This window comes from Arvicanthis niloticus, chromosome 23 (assembly GCF_011762505.2).
Source record: "Arvicanthis niloticus isolate mArvNil1 chromosome 23, mArvNil1.pat.X, whole genome shotgun sequence".
Classification (NCBI taxonomy): domain Eukaryota; kingdom Metazoa; phylum Chordata; class Mammalia; order Rodentia; family Muridae; genus Arvicanthis; species Arvicanthis niloticus.
The window spans coordinates 37,488,127-37,507,172 of NC_133430.1; the positions used below are offsets into that span (position 1 = coordinate 37,488,127).

At 39.1% G+C, this 19,046-nt stretch overlaps 1 protein-coding gene across 2 annotated transcripts in view; it reads right to left on the reverse strand.

The window, feature by feature from the left end:
* Window positions 1-12,898, reverse strand: part of Pals1 (protein associated with LIN7 1, MAGUK p55 family member) — a 91,717-nt gene extending 78,819 nt beyond the window's left edge. The window contains exon 1 of one of the 2 annotated variants that reach the window (XM_076921893.1): window positions 12,682-12,898. The gene's annotated coding sequence lies outside the window, so the exon portion shown is untranslated. The remainder of the gene's footprint in view (window positions 1-12,681) is intronic. The other variant, XM_076921894.1, reaches the window with a different exon arrangement.
* Between the last annotated feature and the right edge of the window lie 6,148 nt (window positions 12,899-19,046).

The window sequence follows — 19,046 nt, forward strand, 5'->3', positions numbered from 1 at the left end:
CCTCAAACTTTCTATGCATCCGAGGATGACCTTGAACTTCTGAACATCTTGTTTCTACATCTTGAGTGCCTAAATTACAGATGTGACCCACCACATTCAGTTTATGTGCCGCTGGGAATCATACCTAGCACTAGGTGCATACTAGGTAAGAATTCTACTTATTATCTATCAAGCCCAAATTAATTTCTAATACTGAAATTAAAGAGCTGTTTAGTACTTTTTTTCTTCTACGGTTATCAGTCAGGAAATATTTTGTGTTTGATATTTCAGGGCACAGTTAAATAAACAGAAAATAATAGTTTCAACCCTTAGCTTACAAATTTGTTACAAGGAGGGCTGGAAAGATGGTTCAGCAGTGAAGAACACTTGTAAATCTTGTAGACAACCTGAGTTCAGTTCCCAGCACCTACATGGTGGCTAACAACCATTTGTAACTCCAGCTTCAGGGGATCTGATGACTCTGGCCTGCATGCATGTGGTGCACACACACGCGCGCACGCGCGCACACACACACACACACATACACATTCAGGCAAAAAACTCATATACATAAAATTTTTTTAAAAATCTAAAAAAAGTAAAAACATATTTGTTATAAAGAAAAAAATATATGTTACTGAATACTGCTATAGAGTAACATTAAGAATGTGCTAGTGGCACTATAGGCAGTTTCTTGTCGAATCAAGAGTAAACAAAGGGAACTTTACTTGTTTACTCATGTTTGGTGAGACTGGGTATTGACCTAGGGCCCTCACGAATGCTAGGCAAACATCACCCCCCCCACCCCCCCGCCCCAGTGACACCAAGAGCCATCCTGCTTCTACAATCCTTTGAGGACTTAACACTATTAAATATTTAAGTTTTAAATATTCAGGTTTTTCATAATTCTTTTCAAGATGTGCATAAATAACTAGAGAACTCAAAAAGCTTATTTCAAAATCTATAGACTAAATCAGTAATAACAATTTTTATAAGGAGTAAGCAAAGCTGAAAAACTCAAACTACCTAATAGAAGTAGCCTCAGTAGCCAGCACTATGTAACACTAACAAGAGACTAGACATATCAGTGGGAAGCAGGAGCTCACAGAGCTCACACGTTACGTAGTGTTTTTTGAAAAAAAGACAAGGGAAAATAAATGCAGAAGAAAAAAATCTTTTCAACAAACACATATGAAATCTCATACTTTTCAACATTTTACCCAAAATGGATCATAAACCTAACTCTAAAATACAAAACCATGAGTATTGTATAAGAAAATATAGGACAATCTCTTTGTCCTAGGCAAATAGTACTTAAATAATAACATCAAAAATCCCTCCAAATGGCAAAGGCGAGCTGGGAAGTGTTTCAGGGTTAGAAGCACTTCCTGCTCTTGCAGAAAACCTATTTTCAGTTCTAAGCACCCATGCCAGGCGGCTTAGTGCCTGTAACTCCAGCACAGGGTATTAAACATTCTCTTCTGTATCAGTTCCGATTTATGAGCACTTTATTTACATATGCACACACCCACATGTGTCTATACATAATTAAAAACAAATAAAACCTTTTTAAACTTCCAAAAGCCAACCAGTAAAATGACCAGGCCTAACAAATGGAGTTCTTTCTTTGGGGTCAACATGGTAAACGGAACCAACTCCTGAAAGTTGTCCACAGATCTGCATACTTAGTCTGTAGAAACATGCATGACACCACAGCCTATGTGTGCAAGCATGCATGCACGCACACACACACACACGTGTGCGCACGCACACACGTGTGCGCACGCACAGACACACACACCTAAACATAATATTTTAGATCCCCAAATCCATTAAAATTGTAACAAAGTTAAATACCTATTAAATTTAAACTAAATGTTTCTTCTAAAACTATTTCCTACACAGATTTGGGAGGGGTGGGGGTGCTGACTTAAAGAAGAGGTGTGTAGGGTAAAACCCAAAGGTCAAATCAAGCACATACCACCACCTTTTTTTTTTTTTTTTTTTTTTTTTTTTTACAGGTACAGTAATACACAGCATAAAGACTTTCAAGTCAAGACAGACTACATTAAGATGCTGATCCCAAAAGACTATGGATCACATTTCTGCTGGTGTTGATGTAAACAAAACCTTCTGCATATAAAAGTGCAATATGTACAATTATGTGCAGCATGTATACTTGATAATGGCAGCTATTTATACCACAATTGTTTTTATTATTTATACTATACTTCTAATCATTATTTTAGAGTCTATGCCTACTTATAAAAAAGTCTTACTGTGATGAAGTATGTTGTGCCGAAATGGTAGTAAATATTGTATTCAGAGGTCTCAAAGTAACTGACACAATCTAAATTTGTGTAAGCACATTCTGTGATGTTCACACCATGAAAAAATTACAAATGATATACCATATTTCTCAGAACATACACATGTCAGTAAATGATGCACAAACCACAAAGCTTTACTGGAGCATAGTTATGGTTGTTTGGATAACTACCTTTGCATTCTAACAGCAGAACTGAATACTTACAACAGAGGCAAAATGACCCAGGAAGCTTAAAATATTTACAGAAAGTAATCTTCCCCAGCCTTAAGAGATCAAAAGACAACCTAAGAGGCCTCAACACCTTTCATGTTTCAGGTCTTTGAGTGAACTATTAACTAAAAAAAGGAACTATAAACTTAAAAAACAAGGCGGCCAAATGTTAGAATTCCTATGCTAAATGTTTGATAAACTCAAATTTTAAAAATTTGTCAAATTAAACAGCTCAATTATAAGTTACTGAAATCTTTATAACTAAGCTGTCATCTGTAGTTTGATAAAAGAAAACTTTTCACAACTCAAAATATATTTAATGAGGATGCAGGTTTTCCCATTCACCCACATTTCATGACGGTATTAAGCACAAAATCAAACAATCTAGCACTTATTTTATATTTCTTTTTTTTTTTTTGGTTTTTCGAGACAGTTATTTTATATTTCATTTTACTTTTTAATCTACTGACTAGCAAGCAAGCAATCCACTCTGACCAACAAACAAATGTATGTGACTTCTAAGACATTTTGGTATAAAGAAGTAGAATGAATTTTCTTGTGTTTCTTTAAAGTCCCTAAGTTTTCATGGTGAATAAAAGCTCTGAATTAAATCAGTTTGTCTTTGTTCAAAATAAAAACTCACCAGCTGGAAACAGTTGTACACACATACCTTGAATCCCAGTAATCATGAGGCTGAAGTAGGAAGATACTGAGTTTGAGGCTAGCCTGGGCAATACTGTGAGATCCTGTCATTCATATATATATATACACATACACATGTATATATTCATGTATATATACACATACACATACATATACACATATAATGTATATAACAACAATTTATATAACTAGAATGATTTTACTATTTATAATATACTTCTAACCACTATTTTAGAGACTACTCCTACTTAAAATATATTCATTATTCATGTAATATTCACTGTCTTAAAGGAACAGCTCCACATTTCATACCAATAGACTGAATTAAGATTTTTCAGACCAGTATTTCTCAAATTTTCTCTGCATTGTAATTACACCAGCTTTCTTTTAGTTCTTCCAATGAGCATTTGGTTTCCATATGCTTTTGTATGTTCCCCTTGGTAAACTCCTTCCTGCATATGTGTGTGGGATGGTGTTTGGTTTTTTGAGACAAAGTTCATTTTGTAGCTCAGGCTGTCCCAGAAGGCACTATGTGTCCCAGGCAGGCCTCAAAGGCAATTCTACTGCCTTAACTTCCCATGTGCTGGATTATGCAATGAACTATTGCATCTGATTTCAGAAGGAACTTTTCCTCATACCTACTCAAACAGAACTCAGTTCCTTTGTGTCCCAGTATATGGGGGTGGGAGGGTCATAATTATAATTTTTTTGTCCTACTTTCTCTTCTGAATAATTCACTGACCTTTAGAAAGGACAGGGAAAGCAAGCCAGGCACTGGCTGGTTTTTATCATCACTACCTTTTTGTGTAAGTGAGCTCTGCTATTTCTCAGGCTAAGGCCTAAGTAACGCTAATGAAGGAACAGAAAAGGCAACTCTGTACCTGGGACAGCTTCTGTACTGGTCCTGACTGTAATGTAACCTGGGAGAGAGTACCTCATTACTACTGCATTACTCAGAACATATCTCTGTCATCAAGTGATGCAGGAACCATAAAGTGTTGTTGTAACAGTCACGTTCATTTGGGCAACTATCTCTGCACTCTAATAGAGATACAACAGAGGTTCTTTGGTACCTGCAGGAACTGTCAAGTGTGCAAACTGAATTTCTTTCTTTATTAACTTTAAATTCTTACGTGGACAGCCTCATCCTTTATAGGGAATACAATTTCTTCCGAGGCAGTCCCCTAGATTCTAGATCTTCAAGATAAAAGTTGTTAGGCCTTTTCTTTTTACTTTGTTCCCCCCCCCCCCCCAAATTAGAATGTTTACTTTGAAATTCATAGGCAGTTGTAAGAAAATACACAGATCTCCTAATCTTTGCTAATCTTTTCAACTACAGTACATTGTCATAACCACATGCTCACAGTGTTGGTTAAGGTCCATATTTTCATAAAGACCCTTGGGATAGCCCTTTGAAGATCACACCTATTCTATAGGATGCCTGCAACCCCTAACTACTAATCTGTTCATCCATTTTTTTATTTTATTTATGTATTTATTTTTGGTTTTTCAAAACAGGGTTTTTCTATGTAGCCCCAGCTATCCTGTAATTTGCTCTGTAAACCAGGTTGGGCTCAAACTCACAGAGATCCACTGGCCTCTGCCTCCTGAGTGCTGGGATTAAAGTTGTATGCCACACTGCCTGGTTTGTTCATCCATTCTTAATTCTGTCAGTTCAGGTACATTATGTACATGGAACCACATAGTAACTTGAGATCCCCCACTAAGCAGTATCTGGAGATTCATCCAGGTTATACCATGTATTAATCTACTATTTTCACTGCTGAATGTTATCTCTTGGGATCAGTTTGCCAGCTCAATTTTTTCCCATTGGGAGATATGGATTTTAATAGGAATTAAGCTTCTATCAACATCTGTATTTAAAAAAAAAAATCAAAACAAGTCAGCCTGGTCTACAGAGTGAGTTACAGGACAGCCAGAGCTACACAGAGAAACCCTGTTTCAACAACTAACCACTCCCCCCCACCCCGGGGAAAAAAAACAAACCAAAGACAAAACAAGCAAATAACAAAAACCATAATTCATTTTCTAAAGCTATTTTAACATGCCTACATAAACCCAGTGTGAAGAATATTTGATTACAGTGATACTTATAACATTTTCTTTGATCACTTTGTAATTTTAAAGAAGAGTCTTTCAGTCTACAAGTCTACAAAGTCCATTATGAATCAACACATTTTAAATCCAGGACTGAGGATGGCTTAATTGATAAAGCACTTGCTGGGCAAGCATGAGGACTTGAGTTCAATGCCCAGAACCCACATGAAAAAAATCTAACAGGCTCTCACTTGAAGGTAAAGATAAGATCCCTGGGCTCAGGTGCCAGCCAGGCTCTCTTAACCATTGTGTCCCAGGCCACTGAGAGATACAATCTCAAAACAAAACAAAACAAAACAAAAACAAAACAAAAAACCCAAAAACAAGGTGGACAGGTACTACAGAACATCAAAGGTAGACCTCTGATACATCTGCACATAAGCATGAACACACAAGCGCACAAAGGAATTTTGACATGCAAAACACACATACTTGTTAAAGGAATCTTAATTCTCCTAATTTTATACATAATTTATCAAATCTTTCCATTTTTTTCTTAGCAGTACAAAAAGTGAGTTATACCACTCCCCTCTTGTCACTTCAGTTTAAGAATGTTAAGATGCATTCGTTTGAGAAAGAAACCCAAAATGTCTTTTTATTTAAAATAATCCTAAAAGCACACTAGTCTGATTCAACACTGAAAAACTAGTATGAATCATGCTGAAAGACTAACGGGAAAAAAGAAATCATGACCAGCTCAACAGATGCAGACAAGATATGACAAAATTTGACAACCATTTATGACAAAAGAAAAATTACTTCAATAACCTGGGAAATACCAAGTTTCATTTAGTTCAAAGAATCTATAAAATGGCCTATTTTTCAAAAGTGAAAATGCAATGAACGATCTCACTTCATAAGAATATCCTTTTATTTATCCTATTCCAAACCATTGGAAATCCTAGTCAGTGAAAGTTTAAAAAAGAAAGAAGAAAAAAAACCCAATTTTTTAAAAAAAGTATTCAAACTAAAATGAAAAGAGAATTTTTTTTCTTTTTATTGCAGCTCTTTAATTAGAAAACCCCAATATATCAACCACTATGGTGTTGGGGGTGGGGGCTGGGGGGAGAAAGCCAATAAATTAGTCTAGGAAAAAAAAAACCAGAGACTGGAGTAATGGCTCAGCAGTTAAGATTTACATGTGCTGCTTTTGCAAAGGAACCAGGTTAACAGCACCCACATGGTGGCTAACTGTCTGTTAGTCCAGCTTCAGGGAATCTGATACTCTTTTCTGACCTTACAGGCACACACTTGGTGCACAGACACATATGCAAGCCAAATACACACTCATATAGACATGTGTTTGGCATACATTACTTCATAGGCTCAGCTACCTGGGAGACTGAGGCCGGAAGATCACTGGAGCTCAGCATTTCAAGGTCAGTCCAGATAACAAACACTGTCAAACAAGGTGGATGGGACGGGGTACAATGGTGCATGCATATAACCTTCAGGACTTAAGATGCTGAGGCAGGATTTCTGAATTCAAGACCAGCTTGGGCTACACAATGAGATCCTATCTCATAAGGTGGAAAAAACAAACCAAAAAAAAAAAAAAAAAAAAAAAAAAAAACCTAAAAAAAACCAAAAACAAAATATAAAGTCAACTTATACAATATAATTGAATTTCCACATATTAATCATAAATTAGAAACTTTTAAATTACCATTTTGGCATTTATAATAGAACAAAAAGACTGAAATACTTAGATATAAGACCTAATAATATGCAGGATCTGTATGTTGAAAAATGCAGAATCTCATGAACAAAATCAAAGACCAAAATTGATGAGGAGAAATGCTGTGTTATATATTACTAGACACAGGCTTGGATACAGTTTAATGTTAAGCAGTTATCCAGAACCCAGTTTCAATTGTTATTACCGTAAAATTAAATATAAATTTAAAAAAAATTAATAAGATAAAGTCACTAAGAGTCCAGGTTGATCTACATATAAACCAATCCCAATCAAAATACCATGTGGTATTTCTGTTGTTATCAACAACTTGATTCTAGGTATTATATGGAAAAGCAATGGAACAAAGATAACCACAGTGAATCTGAAAAAGAACACTTGAAGTATTCATATTACTGTTTGCTATGACATGTTTAATATTCAATAATCAAGACAATGTATTATTAGTAAAAAGACAGATAAGCAGATCAATAAAACATACTATGTTGTGTTTTTTTAATTTTTATTTATTTGTTTATTTTATATATGTGAGTACACTGTAGCTGTCTTCAGACACACCAGAAGAGGGCATCAGATCCCATTACAGATGGTTGTGAGCCACCATGTGGTTGCTGGGAATTGAACTCAGGACCTCTGGAAGAGCAGTCAGTGCTCTTAACCCCTGAGCCATCTCTCCAACCCCACGTTGTGTTGTTTTGACAAAAACATTGGGCTTTCAAGAAGTTCTTTCAAGTGTCATAAAAAAAAAAAAAAGACATTTATATTAAAATTAATACAATGGAACACAAATCTAAGTGTGAAATATAAAAATATATAACTTGTGGGAAAAAGTAAAGAAAGCTCTCAATGAACTTGGAAGGTGTTTCTTCAGATACAATATCAAAGATCAGATCCATAAAATAAACAATTGCTCAGCTGGACTTCATCAAAGTTTACAATGTCAACACCTCAGAAGACAGATATGAAGATGAAAAGGTTAATAGGTTAGGAGAAAAATCTTGGCAAATTACTTATCTGATAAAAGAAAAAGCACTATAAAGAACTATCAAAAGTCAGGCTGGGGGTGTAGCTCAGCAGTAAAGCACATGCTTGATTCTCTCAAAATTCAACAGTAAGAAAATAGAAGTCTGGCAAGCTGATGTATGCAGTGGTCCCAGCTTCTGGGGAGGCTGAGGCAAAAAGATAAAAACTTCAAAGACATACTGGAAAACAGAATAACACTATCTAAAAATAAATAAATTTAAAAATAAATGATAGAGAAATAAAAATGGCAAAGAAGTTCGTTATTTTGGAGTGTATGCAAATAAGCACAACAACCAATATTCAATACTGTTAATTGTAAGAGAACTCTAATTTAAAAATGCAATGACATACTGTTATATGCCTGTGAGAATGGCTAAAGTGACAAAGACGGACTGTACCAAGTGCTGATAAGGGTGTAGAACTACAGGACTCTCACACATTGCTGGTGGGAATGGAAAGTGGTTCAGCTACTTTGAAGAGAATTTCTCAAGTGTACTAGGTGTACTAGGTTTCCAGGGTGCTCCAAAGTACCACAAACACAATGGCCTTTAAAGAATCACATACTTAAGAATTTTTAATTCTATAAGCCTGATGGGTCTCCTGGGCTAAAATGAAAGTCCTATCAGAGCTGAGCCCCCCAAACCCCAGGTGCCAAAGGTTAATCCATTTCCTACCATTTTCTACCTCTGGAAATCAAGCACATTCCTCTGCTTGGGACTTCCTCTTCTATCTTCAAACACACCTGCTTTTTTTTTTTTTTTCCCATCTAGAAGCTGTTTCTACTGTTCCATCTTTTTTTTTCCTCTTCAGATTCCACCCTTCCTCTCTCCTTTTAAAGACTTGTGATAATTCGGCCCACCTGAATAATCTCAATATTCTAAGATGCTGATTAACAACCTAATTAAACTGACACGTAACCAAGTATATTTGCAAGTTCTAATGGTTAGAATATCTTCAAGGGCCACTGCTTTGCCTACTGAAGACAGATTTTTCTTTAATTTTGCTGCTGTTTTGTTTCATTTTTAAATACAGCTAAGTTCACATTTGTTCATATGACCCAGGATTCCCACTTGTAAGTACTCACCCTAGAGAAAGGAAGACATGCTCACACTAAAAACCTATTCACACAGATTTATGGCAACTTTACAAATAATCACAAAAAGCCCAAAACAAATGCCTTTCAGCTGGTGATTAGATAAATAAATGCTGGTACATTCACATGAGAGAATACTGTGTTCAGCAATAAACTGGAAGGAACTGTGCATATGCTCAGGATAGATGAATCTAGAATATATCGTGCTAAGTGAAAGAAAAGAAGAGACGGTGCTTGCTTAAGCAGCACATACACTAATAATGGCAAGGTAAAGAGTAACACGGCGCCTCCACGAGAATGGTATGCAAATGCGTGGAGTATTCCACACCTTTCCGTAGACTTCCAAGACATGGCCTGTATAAGAAGAAAAAGACTTCAAGAAAACCGTTTAAAGGACTGAAAAGCCAAGGTTGGTGCTGACAAGGCAGGTGTCTAAGGTGGTGCACAAGCCTGATGAGGAAGGACAATCTCCAGCTGACGCAAAACGTAGCAGCTGGGCTTTGAACAACACTCTGCATCTCAAACTACTCCATCCCCAAGGAGGAAAGGTTCCGAGTGCTTTTGTGTTCCACATGTGTGCAGTAGGTATACCTTTACAGAGGATTTAATAAACTGTAAAAACTTCAAATGAATGGCAAGAAAAACTTAACACATACAGTTACAGTTAAGATTACATACTATCTTAAAAAGAGAGATTACAGGAGGGAAATCATTAGTTGCCAGGGGTAAAGGTTTGGGGGAAGACTGACTTTAAAGTTTTAATCTTTTAAAGAAAGAAAACAAATACATAATTTCTTATCCAAATGGTCAGAAAATTTTAAATCTGACAATGCTAACCATGGGCAAAGATAAGAATCATAAAGTAAGTGCGGAGGGGAAAATCATTTGCCCTCAAAGGATAATCTGGCTATAACCAACTAAGTTTAAAATGCACATCAAACTGCTGTCAACAGTTCCCTTTGCAGGTGGTATACTTCTTGGAAAACACATACTTTTCAGAGACACACAGAAGGATATCCATTAAGCACTGTATAAAGTATTAAAAAAAAAAAAGAAAGAAAAGAAAAAACTTCAGAAAAGGAATAAATTATGTAGTTATTAAAAAAAAAAAAAAGAAAAAACAGAAGTGACAGGGTAGGGCATACAACCCTGGCAATTATTAATATGATGTGGAGAAAGTAACTTACTGATTTAATTAACCATTAGCAAGGAGCTGGGCATGGTGGCACATGCCTGCAATGGCAGTACTTAGGAGTCTAAAGCAAGAGAATGAGGAGTTTGGGGATAGTCTAGGTTACACTACCAGGTGTAGGTCAGCCTGGGCTACATACCAAGCAAGATGCTAGGGAGAAGTGGGCAGGCATGAGCAAAGAGAACACACTGAAAGTAGAATACCAAGACAAGTATGAAGCATTTACTTCAGACTCATCACCACGTCTACAACCCTAACTTGTCCCTGAGGCCTGAAAATGTTCTATACATATACAAGATTACTTCCAACTTAATGATCCTGTAACTCAGTAAGTGTATAATAAACACTCTGAAATCAGGAAAACATCAGAGAAATAGGACACATTAATATACTGATACATAAGTCAGACCAATTTTTTTCCCAAAACATTTCCAGCATATTGTTCACTGTAACATATATGAAAAGCAAGCATGAATTTTACCTGTGGAAAAGTTACAAGAATATGATAAATAGTTCATCTTAAATTTTTTGAAAGTCTGATTGTTGTGACAGTTAAATGTGTGTTTAACTTGGTAAGACTCAGTGCTCACTTGAGTCCAATTTGACTGTAAATGTTAAAAGGAAGGTAGTTTGTGATTAACATATATATGACCCATCAAAGGACTTCAAGGAGGTTATTCTCAATTATGTGAGTTTATTAATAAATGCAGTGCACACGTTACAGGAGAAACCTCAACAGAAGAGAACAGCAAACAGTGGCTCAGAACTCTGGTTTACTCAATATCTTAAAGAACAGAAGGATTTTAGACATGACAAGACAAAGCAGATTTGGCTTTTGGCTTACATAGGTGGGGAGCTATGGGTAGTGAGTCTGAGATTTTTAATCAGATCCCAATACAGTAGCCTAGATGGAGGGCTCAGAAGTAAAGAGCATATACTGCTCTTGCAGAGGAAACAAGTTACATACCCAGCACCCACAATGGGTGGATCATGAGAGCCTGTAACTCTAGTTCTAGCGGAATTCAATGCCTTCGGCTTCCACTGCTAAGTGCACTCACGAGTTAAAAAACAAACAAACAAACAAACAAAAAACAAAACAAGCAAACCAAAAAATCTATCGCTATGAACCCACCATTATTTGTCAAATTCAAGGTGATGATTTTTAGTCACTCGTGGCAAATTTACTCAATTTTAAAAGATTATGAATCTCTTTTTATCTTTGTCTGTTTTACCTATAAAGCTCTTTAACTTTTAACGTAAGCCTGCTACAACAGTTTAGAATGACCTTTTAAACAAGAAATCATGTCCACAGAAATACTATAAAAACAGCTCATCTTCAAGAAAGGGTGGTTAATTTTCATTCCCATCAATACCTATACTTCAAAAGTAGCAGCACATCAAATAATTTGTTCCTGTTGCAAAATTTAACAAGTCATTAATTTCTGGCATAATTAAAAAGGATAATTAGAATACTATCATTAAAACATGACAGTGCCTTATTAAAACCTGAAATACCTTCCACCCTGTCCGCTAAATCAAAACTTTAGAATTCTTGCTACAGTGGCTTTCAGAATTTAAATTCTTGAAACTCTAAATTAGACACAACACACTAACTAAAAAACCTCCTAGGTGCTGCATTCATTTTAGAGTAAAGTGTCATGGAAAACTTTTCGGCCGAATCTAAATTCCACACACATTACTGTATGCCAATCAGCGGGACAGAAGGTGAGAGCTATCCTTAGGGAAGTTACGTAATTGCCAATAAAGATCGTTCCAAGCCGTATTCATTGAAAAGGAGTTTACAAGCATTTACAGGCTTCAAAGTTCAACGGACAATCTCCGTCTAAGTTCTGAGAAAGCACGACCGACACCGGCTTTTCTTTAGCAGTGGTCACAAGGAAGCAGGAACTGTTTATCTCAAGAACGCAATGAGTAGCAGAACACCAGGGGCTGACTCAGGCACAGGAACGCTGGCTGCATTCCGTCTTCCCCGGGAAAGTGTTTCCCAGGCTGGTTCCCCGGGCTGATCGGGGGTGGGGTGAAGGAGAGTCCCAGGGACTCGCCGACTCCGGGCCTGGGCGCAGCGAGACGACTCCCTGCCGGGGCCCCCCGCAAGTCCGGCGGGGTGGCCCGCCACCGCGCCAAGGCGCGTCCCCAGCCCAGGGAACCAAGCGGCACTGCGCGGGGAGCGTTCCTCCCGGGGACAAAGGTTGGGCTGGCACCGCGGCGCCGGGCTCAGCCTGGGGTTCCCCAGGGGACCCTCGCGGTGCGGCGGGTCTGGGAGGGGGCGCGAGCCCCGCCGCCCCTCCCCCGCCGCGCTCCCGGGAACCTGTTGATGAAGATCGCCACAGCCCCGCCGCTGCGGGTCCGCCCCTTACCTCCAAGCCCCGGCGGCGGTCGAGCCACTCGCCTCTCTACCGGCTCGTCAACGCGGCCAAAGCAACAGCCCTCCGTGCGGCGGCCCTCAAAACACCGGATAAAGAATCCAGAAACTCCGGATCCCCTCCACCTCGGAGCCTTCAGTCTCCGCCCCCTCCCCACCGCCAGCCTCCTCCGTCGCCGCCGTCGCCAGCAACTCCTCCTCGAGGCCGCGCGAGACCAGCCCCCCCGCGGCTGACGCGAGACCGCGCACGCGCCCCTGGGACTCTAGCGCAGCGGGCGCGCCTATCCCAGGCCGTTCCCGGCGCGGCCCGCCCACGGCCGGGAGAGAGGCTGGAACGGATCGTCCAATCCTGAGCGCGCGTGGGGGAGAGGGCCCGCTGATTGGTCCGCTCTGTTCCCCCCGCCCCCCGGCGCTCGGCCGCGCGCACTGGCGCGCCTCGGACTGCGAAGCGCTTGTTCCAACCGCTGAGTCGTCTCGCTGCCTCAGCCCACCTCCCCGCCTCCGTGCGCTCGCCCTCTTCCCTGAGACGGACTCAGAAGCCGCTGAGGCTGCTAAGGCTCGACGGGCCTGGGAAGCAGTCATGTCCTAAGGAAAATCCGATTCCCTTTGAAGAGAATCCTGTTGTCCTGTCAGGCACGTCAAAAATGCTAATGCTCAAAACAGCCGTGACGCCGACACCTGGATGAGTATAAAGTCCTACACAATTCCCTGATTCCACAGACGACTCGTTTCTGAAAACCGGGAAGGATGTCAAAGGCCACAGTTGTCACAGATTTCTTCGGAGAGGATTGGGAGTTACATAGGCTAGTTCCAGCACTGAGTCCATGCTGTCAGAACGTACCTATGCCACCATCTGGGATGGGTGGTCGCCGAAAGTGCTATGAAAGTGTGTCCACGAGCAACTGGATTTGGAGCAGACAGAAATATGTTCTATGCAGAAATCTCTTCTGGACCAAAATCCATTGCTTCAGCCTGTTGAGTTTTCTCCAGGGGCACAAGTCGTAGACAATTGTTCCTCTGTGCCTTCGTCTATGCAATTAATCATGTCCTTATTTCCTCCCACCGTGGTTTTTAAGCACTATTCCCAACACACCCAGGCCCCTACCTACTCTTTTCATCTTATAGGTTGTTAGTGTCCCCAGGGAACACGATGTCCTCTGAAGTAAGGACAGCATCAGTTTAGATGCTCAATATCTTTTTGGATTTTACTCTTCCTGGATCATCAACTTCAAATCTTACTGACATTTAAGTATTTAAAGTTGTATTAGTATTTAGTAAGACAAAGACAGAACTTTTTTACACACCACTAAAGACCTCTTTCCTTCTGTCAAACAGTACTCAGTGGATTTTGAGTACAGATGGACAACTTCCAAATATATGTAACTGAACTGTCTGCTTAATTCATCTTCTTCACAAAGAAGTGGGAATCTGTGAACTGCAAGTAAACTGTCTCCAGAATTCCTAGAAACTGTTAGCCACACACAAAAGGTTAGTGAGTGTTGATACTCCTTTCTACCGTTTGTGATGCATAAAACATTATGTAACAAGTACTCTAGTTCCTTTTTTTAAAAAGTGGTGTCCCCCCCCCCTTTTGGAAATGTTAACATTTTAGCTAGCTTACTCTTGTGAGGGAGGACTGTTCTGTGCATGGTAGTGTGTTTGACAAAATAGTTTCTGTCCATTAGATTCCAATCGCATCTCCCTTTCCAAAAGTGGCAAAAGATGTTTACAGATATTGCCAAAGGGTGGGAGGGAAAATGACCTCCAGTTATGGACCACTAATGTAGCTTTTCGAAGAAATGATCTCTCTACATAGTGTTCTTTTTTTTTTAAAGATATATTTATGTTTTATTTTGTGTATATGAGTATTTGCTTGCATTTATGTATGTGTACTACCTGCTTGCCTGGTGTTTGGTGAGGCAAAGATCTTTGGCTTCCCTGACATTCAGATTACAGACAATTATAATTCACCATCTGGGTGCTAGGAACGGAATCCATGTCGTCCTCAAGAGCATCAAACACTCTTAACACTTTCCAGGCTCCTAGAAAGCATTTCTTTTCATACCTCCCAATGGCCCCGTCCAGACAGCTTTCCAAAACACTTCTTTCCAAACGAACACCCCTGATAGGTAGGTACGTTGCCTTGCTTCCCCAGTTGCTTAGGTTTCCCTCTTGTAGGCTCCACTCTGATAAAATAATCAATCACTATTAGTGTGAAGCAATGGGACAGCCACTACTCTGGAAATATGGGAGATTCCTTTATAAAGTACAGTAAAATTTTATTATTTTAAATCCTAAATATAGTTTTATTTTTTTAAAGGAGACGACTGTGGAAAATATGAAATCTATTCTTTGGTAAATAGAACCTTTTCCAGAAGGCCCATATCACACTAATTACTGGCCTTGTATGCAAAAATGGGCACCTGGAAGAGTGGAAAGTATAAAAACTACAGGCAGAGTGATGAGAGTGCTGTTATGTGGACGCACACAAGCCTTCCTGGACTTAAATTTTCTCATTTGTAATTTAAGAGGGCTTTTGTTTCTGATTTTATGTCTGGTGGCTTCTGCAAGTAGAGTCTAACACGGATATTATGGAAGTTAAGACAATATAATATCCCAAAGTGGAATAAAATAGGTAATCGGTAATTTATTTTAAAACCTCCTGTTTGAAGAATTGTTCATCCTTGTCAGAAGGCAATCCACCTGCTGAGTCACCTTGCTGATTTGTAACTAAACATTATGGATGAATAGAGAAAGCCAAACTGTAAAACCAACTGTAAGAAAGAGAGCGACCATAGGACATATCCTTGCTCCTTCTTCATCTTGATATTTGCTTATATCACCTACAGATGTATTAAATTAGTAAAATGCCATGCTACTTTAAATTTGGGGGAACATATTAGCATTATATTTTAGCCACTGTAAGAAGTCTAAAACCTGAAATCTCAAATTTCAAGGTGCTACTATTTATCATTATCTTTGAAATCCTTAACTGTAGACATTATATCTGCTTTTTGTCTAGTAAAAGACGTTTTCATAACTGTTAGTTGCCTAAGCATTTTTTTTTCTGAAATAGATTCTCAATATATAGCCAAGGCTGGCCTCGAACCTGCAATTCTTAGCCTTTCTACTACTACAATTATAAGCTTGTGCTACCATGCCTAGCTTTTGCTTTCTTATTTTTAATTGTATTTGCTATAACAGGCAATACAGTATGTAATTGCAAAAGCAGAAACTGAATGAGACAGAACTTATAAAACAACAAATTTGTTTCTAAGCTAAAACTATTAAACAGTAGCTGTCATGTAGAATGTAAAGTTCTACTGTCTGTGACTAGTAACGGCTCATTCAGAGTAGCACTGTGCTGTAGGGATTGGAACAGCTGATAGACGCTGTCCTGGAGGACATGACAGTATAGGGACAAGGTAAATACAAACAGTAAGACAGTGTGGGAAATGAAATAAAAGAATCAAAGAAAGATGAGGTTCACGGCAAGAGGACCTTTACTAACTAATTGGGGGTAAGAGACTAAACTACAGTCAGATACAATAACGGGAAAATAGGTAGGAATTGAGATTTTTATTAAATGCTACAAAATTTGATAGATTGGAGAAATAAATTCAAATGTATAGCATATTTGAAAAACAAAGTGAAAAACAAGGTAAATTTTGAGGTACTCACCACAAAAAAAATAAGCATATAAAGAAATGTTAATTAGCTTACTTTGGCCGTTCCTCAAATATATACACATTTAAAAGCATGTTATACATCATAAATATATGCCATTTTCATAAAGTAAATTAATTAAATCTAAAATAAAAATAGACTGCATTAGTCACCTTTCAGCACTGTGTTACAATAACTGAGAAGCTCAAGGTTTCAGTCCATGGGTACTTACCACCCTTGCTCTTTGGCCCATACTTATGGGTGTGGGAACCTGTAGTGGAGCAAAGCAGCTCACATCACAGATGACAAGAGGCAGAGGAAGAGAAAGCGTAGAAGGGTCTAGGAACAAGGGATACTCTTTGAAGGATACTCACAGTGGCCGACTTCTTCCAACTAGGCCCTATCTACGAATAGCCCATTCAACTGTGATGGTCTTTTGATGCATTAATCAATCTATTGAACAAATTGACATCCTCTCAGGGTTGGGATTTGAGAGAGACACTGAGGCAGATTGATCTTTTGGGTCAGAGATTTCTTAGAAGAGCTGTTAACGCTATTGTTGACAGGCAACAACATGGCGGGGCCTCACAGAAGTCAGTCTCCAAGCCATCCCATGGCAGATAACATGGCAGGAGCTCTAGGGAGATCAGATACAAGCAACACAATGGAGATCCTTTCTTATAGGTCTCCGAGGAAGGAGGAGGTTTTATAGTACTGCTTGCAGTTAGACTGTCTTCTTTCTCTGGTGCCTGGCAGGAGAGGGCTTCTGCATTCCAGGGAGGGAATTAGTGGCTCTGAGGATGCAGGGGAAGTGGGGGGAGGGCACATTTAGTTAAGGTATACCCACTACACCTTAGTCCTCTGATGTCTGGCAGCCTGAGCCTTTAAATGTCTGTGAAAATTGAATTAGTGAGAATTGAATTAGGACGTTTGCTTGTCTCTTGCAATCAAGGCACCTGTGGAGTCTGTTAGGAGTGACAGGAAGCTTGCCTTTTCCTTTAGAGTGGGTGTAAGATAGGGGCTACTGCAGGTAGGTGTGGCCTTAGATTTGCCATTAGCTCAAAACCTACCACCTTCATGATTCAGTCATCTCTTAATTGTGCCAAAAGCTGAGAACCAGACTTTTTTTCACATGGCTCTTTGGGCGGGACACTTCATATTCAAAACACAGTAGACATAGGCCATTTGTGTAAATTTGAATGCCACGTACACAGGGAATTGAAGTCTGGGTTTATTAACCCCTGTATAAGATGTTCAATATTTAGGATATCAGTCATTTGTAACACTTTCATTTATACATTTCTTAGTTGCTCTGTAGCAAGAGAAGGACGGTTAGCTAAATAAAGCTTGTTCCATGAAAAAATTTTATTCTGGAGAGAAGTAGTAGGTAAATTTAGAACTTAAAATTTTTTTCTGATGAAGATATGCTCGTGACCGAATTTCAAAACAGCAAGTCAAGTCTGTTCTTAAGAGATTGTAAAATTACATATATCTTTTCCTCATCAATTTCCCAATCAAATTTGTTTCATTTGCACAAAAAATATCAGCTACTACTTTAGCTAATGTTAGCATGTGAATGTCTGTGTGTAGGTCTGAGTAATATATAGCCTAAATCTTCCCAAACTCATTTTGATTAAAATGTAATTCTGTAACTGCTTCAAACAGCTTTTGTGTCTGGCGTGGTGGTATGTAGCCTATGGTCACAGCCATTCCGGAAGCCAAGGCAAGGAGATCATTTGAACCCAGAAGTTAACACCAGCCTAGGAAAGGTCGAGGGAGGGAATAGTACCCAGCTGGTTTGGCTAAGAGCTTTCTTAGTTTGTGTGAAACCCTAGGTCCCATCTCCAGCAGCAGCAATACGATAAGAGAGTTGGAACAAAAGAAGCAACATCAAGATTAGTATGTGGAAGAAAGCCGTTTTCTGGGAAAGACCGGAGCCCCTTCCTTAGCCTGACATCCTCTATGAATAGAGTTAATGTGAAACAAAGCCAAACTACAGACAGGAAGAAGGGGGTGGGACAACCAAAGGCAGGAGGGGCAAATGCTCTGGGGGCTCCTTTCTTAGCTCACTGGCCCACTTCCCTGCTTGGGAAAGCTTGGTTTTCTTAATAACCAATTTCTGTTCCATACCTACCTTGAAAAGAGGGACTTTTTCTCCATCTCCTCCTGGTGGCTATAAGGATTTCCACCTTACCCAGTGCTTTCCTCTTAAACGCCAATAAAATTCTCCTTGAGTTCCCTTTGAGTCAATTTCTAAATTCTCTTATTAATAAGGCTAACTCTACAAAGGGAACCTAAATTTCCCTGGTAACAACAACAAAAGCAAACCCCAGGGTTTGTCCAGGCTTTGTTAGTGCTTTTAATTTCAGCTACTTTGTTAATGTTAGGCCAAGGTGTGTTTGGATCTTCATCTGGGTTTGGTATTTTCTGTTTTCTCCTCTGGGATCTGCTTTTGTTTGGTTTTGTAAATGAAAAAATATATATAATTTATTTTATGACTGATCGTTAAGATGGGGGTGCTGAAGAGAGATGGTTCAGCAGTTAAGAGCACTCCTCACTGTTCTTCCAGAGGACCTGGTTTCAATTCCCAGCATGCACATGGCAGCTCACAACTGTCTGTAACTCCAGTTTCAGGGGATCTGACACCCTTACAAAGGCATTCATGCAGGCAAAACATCAATACACATACAATAA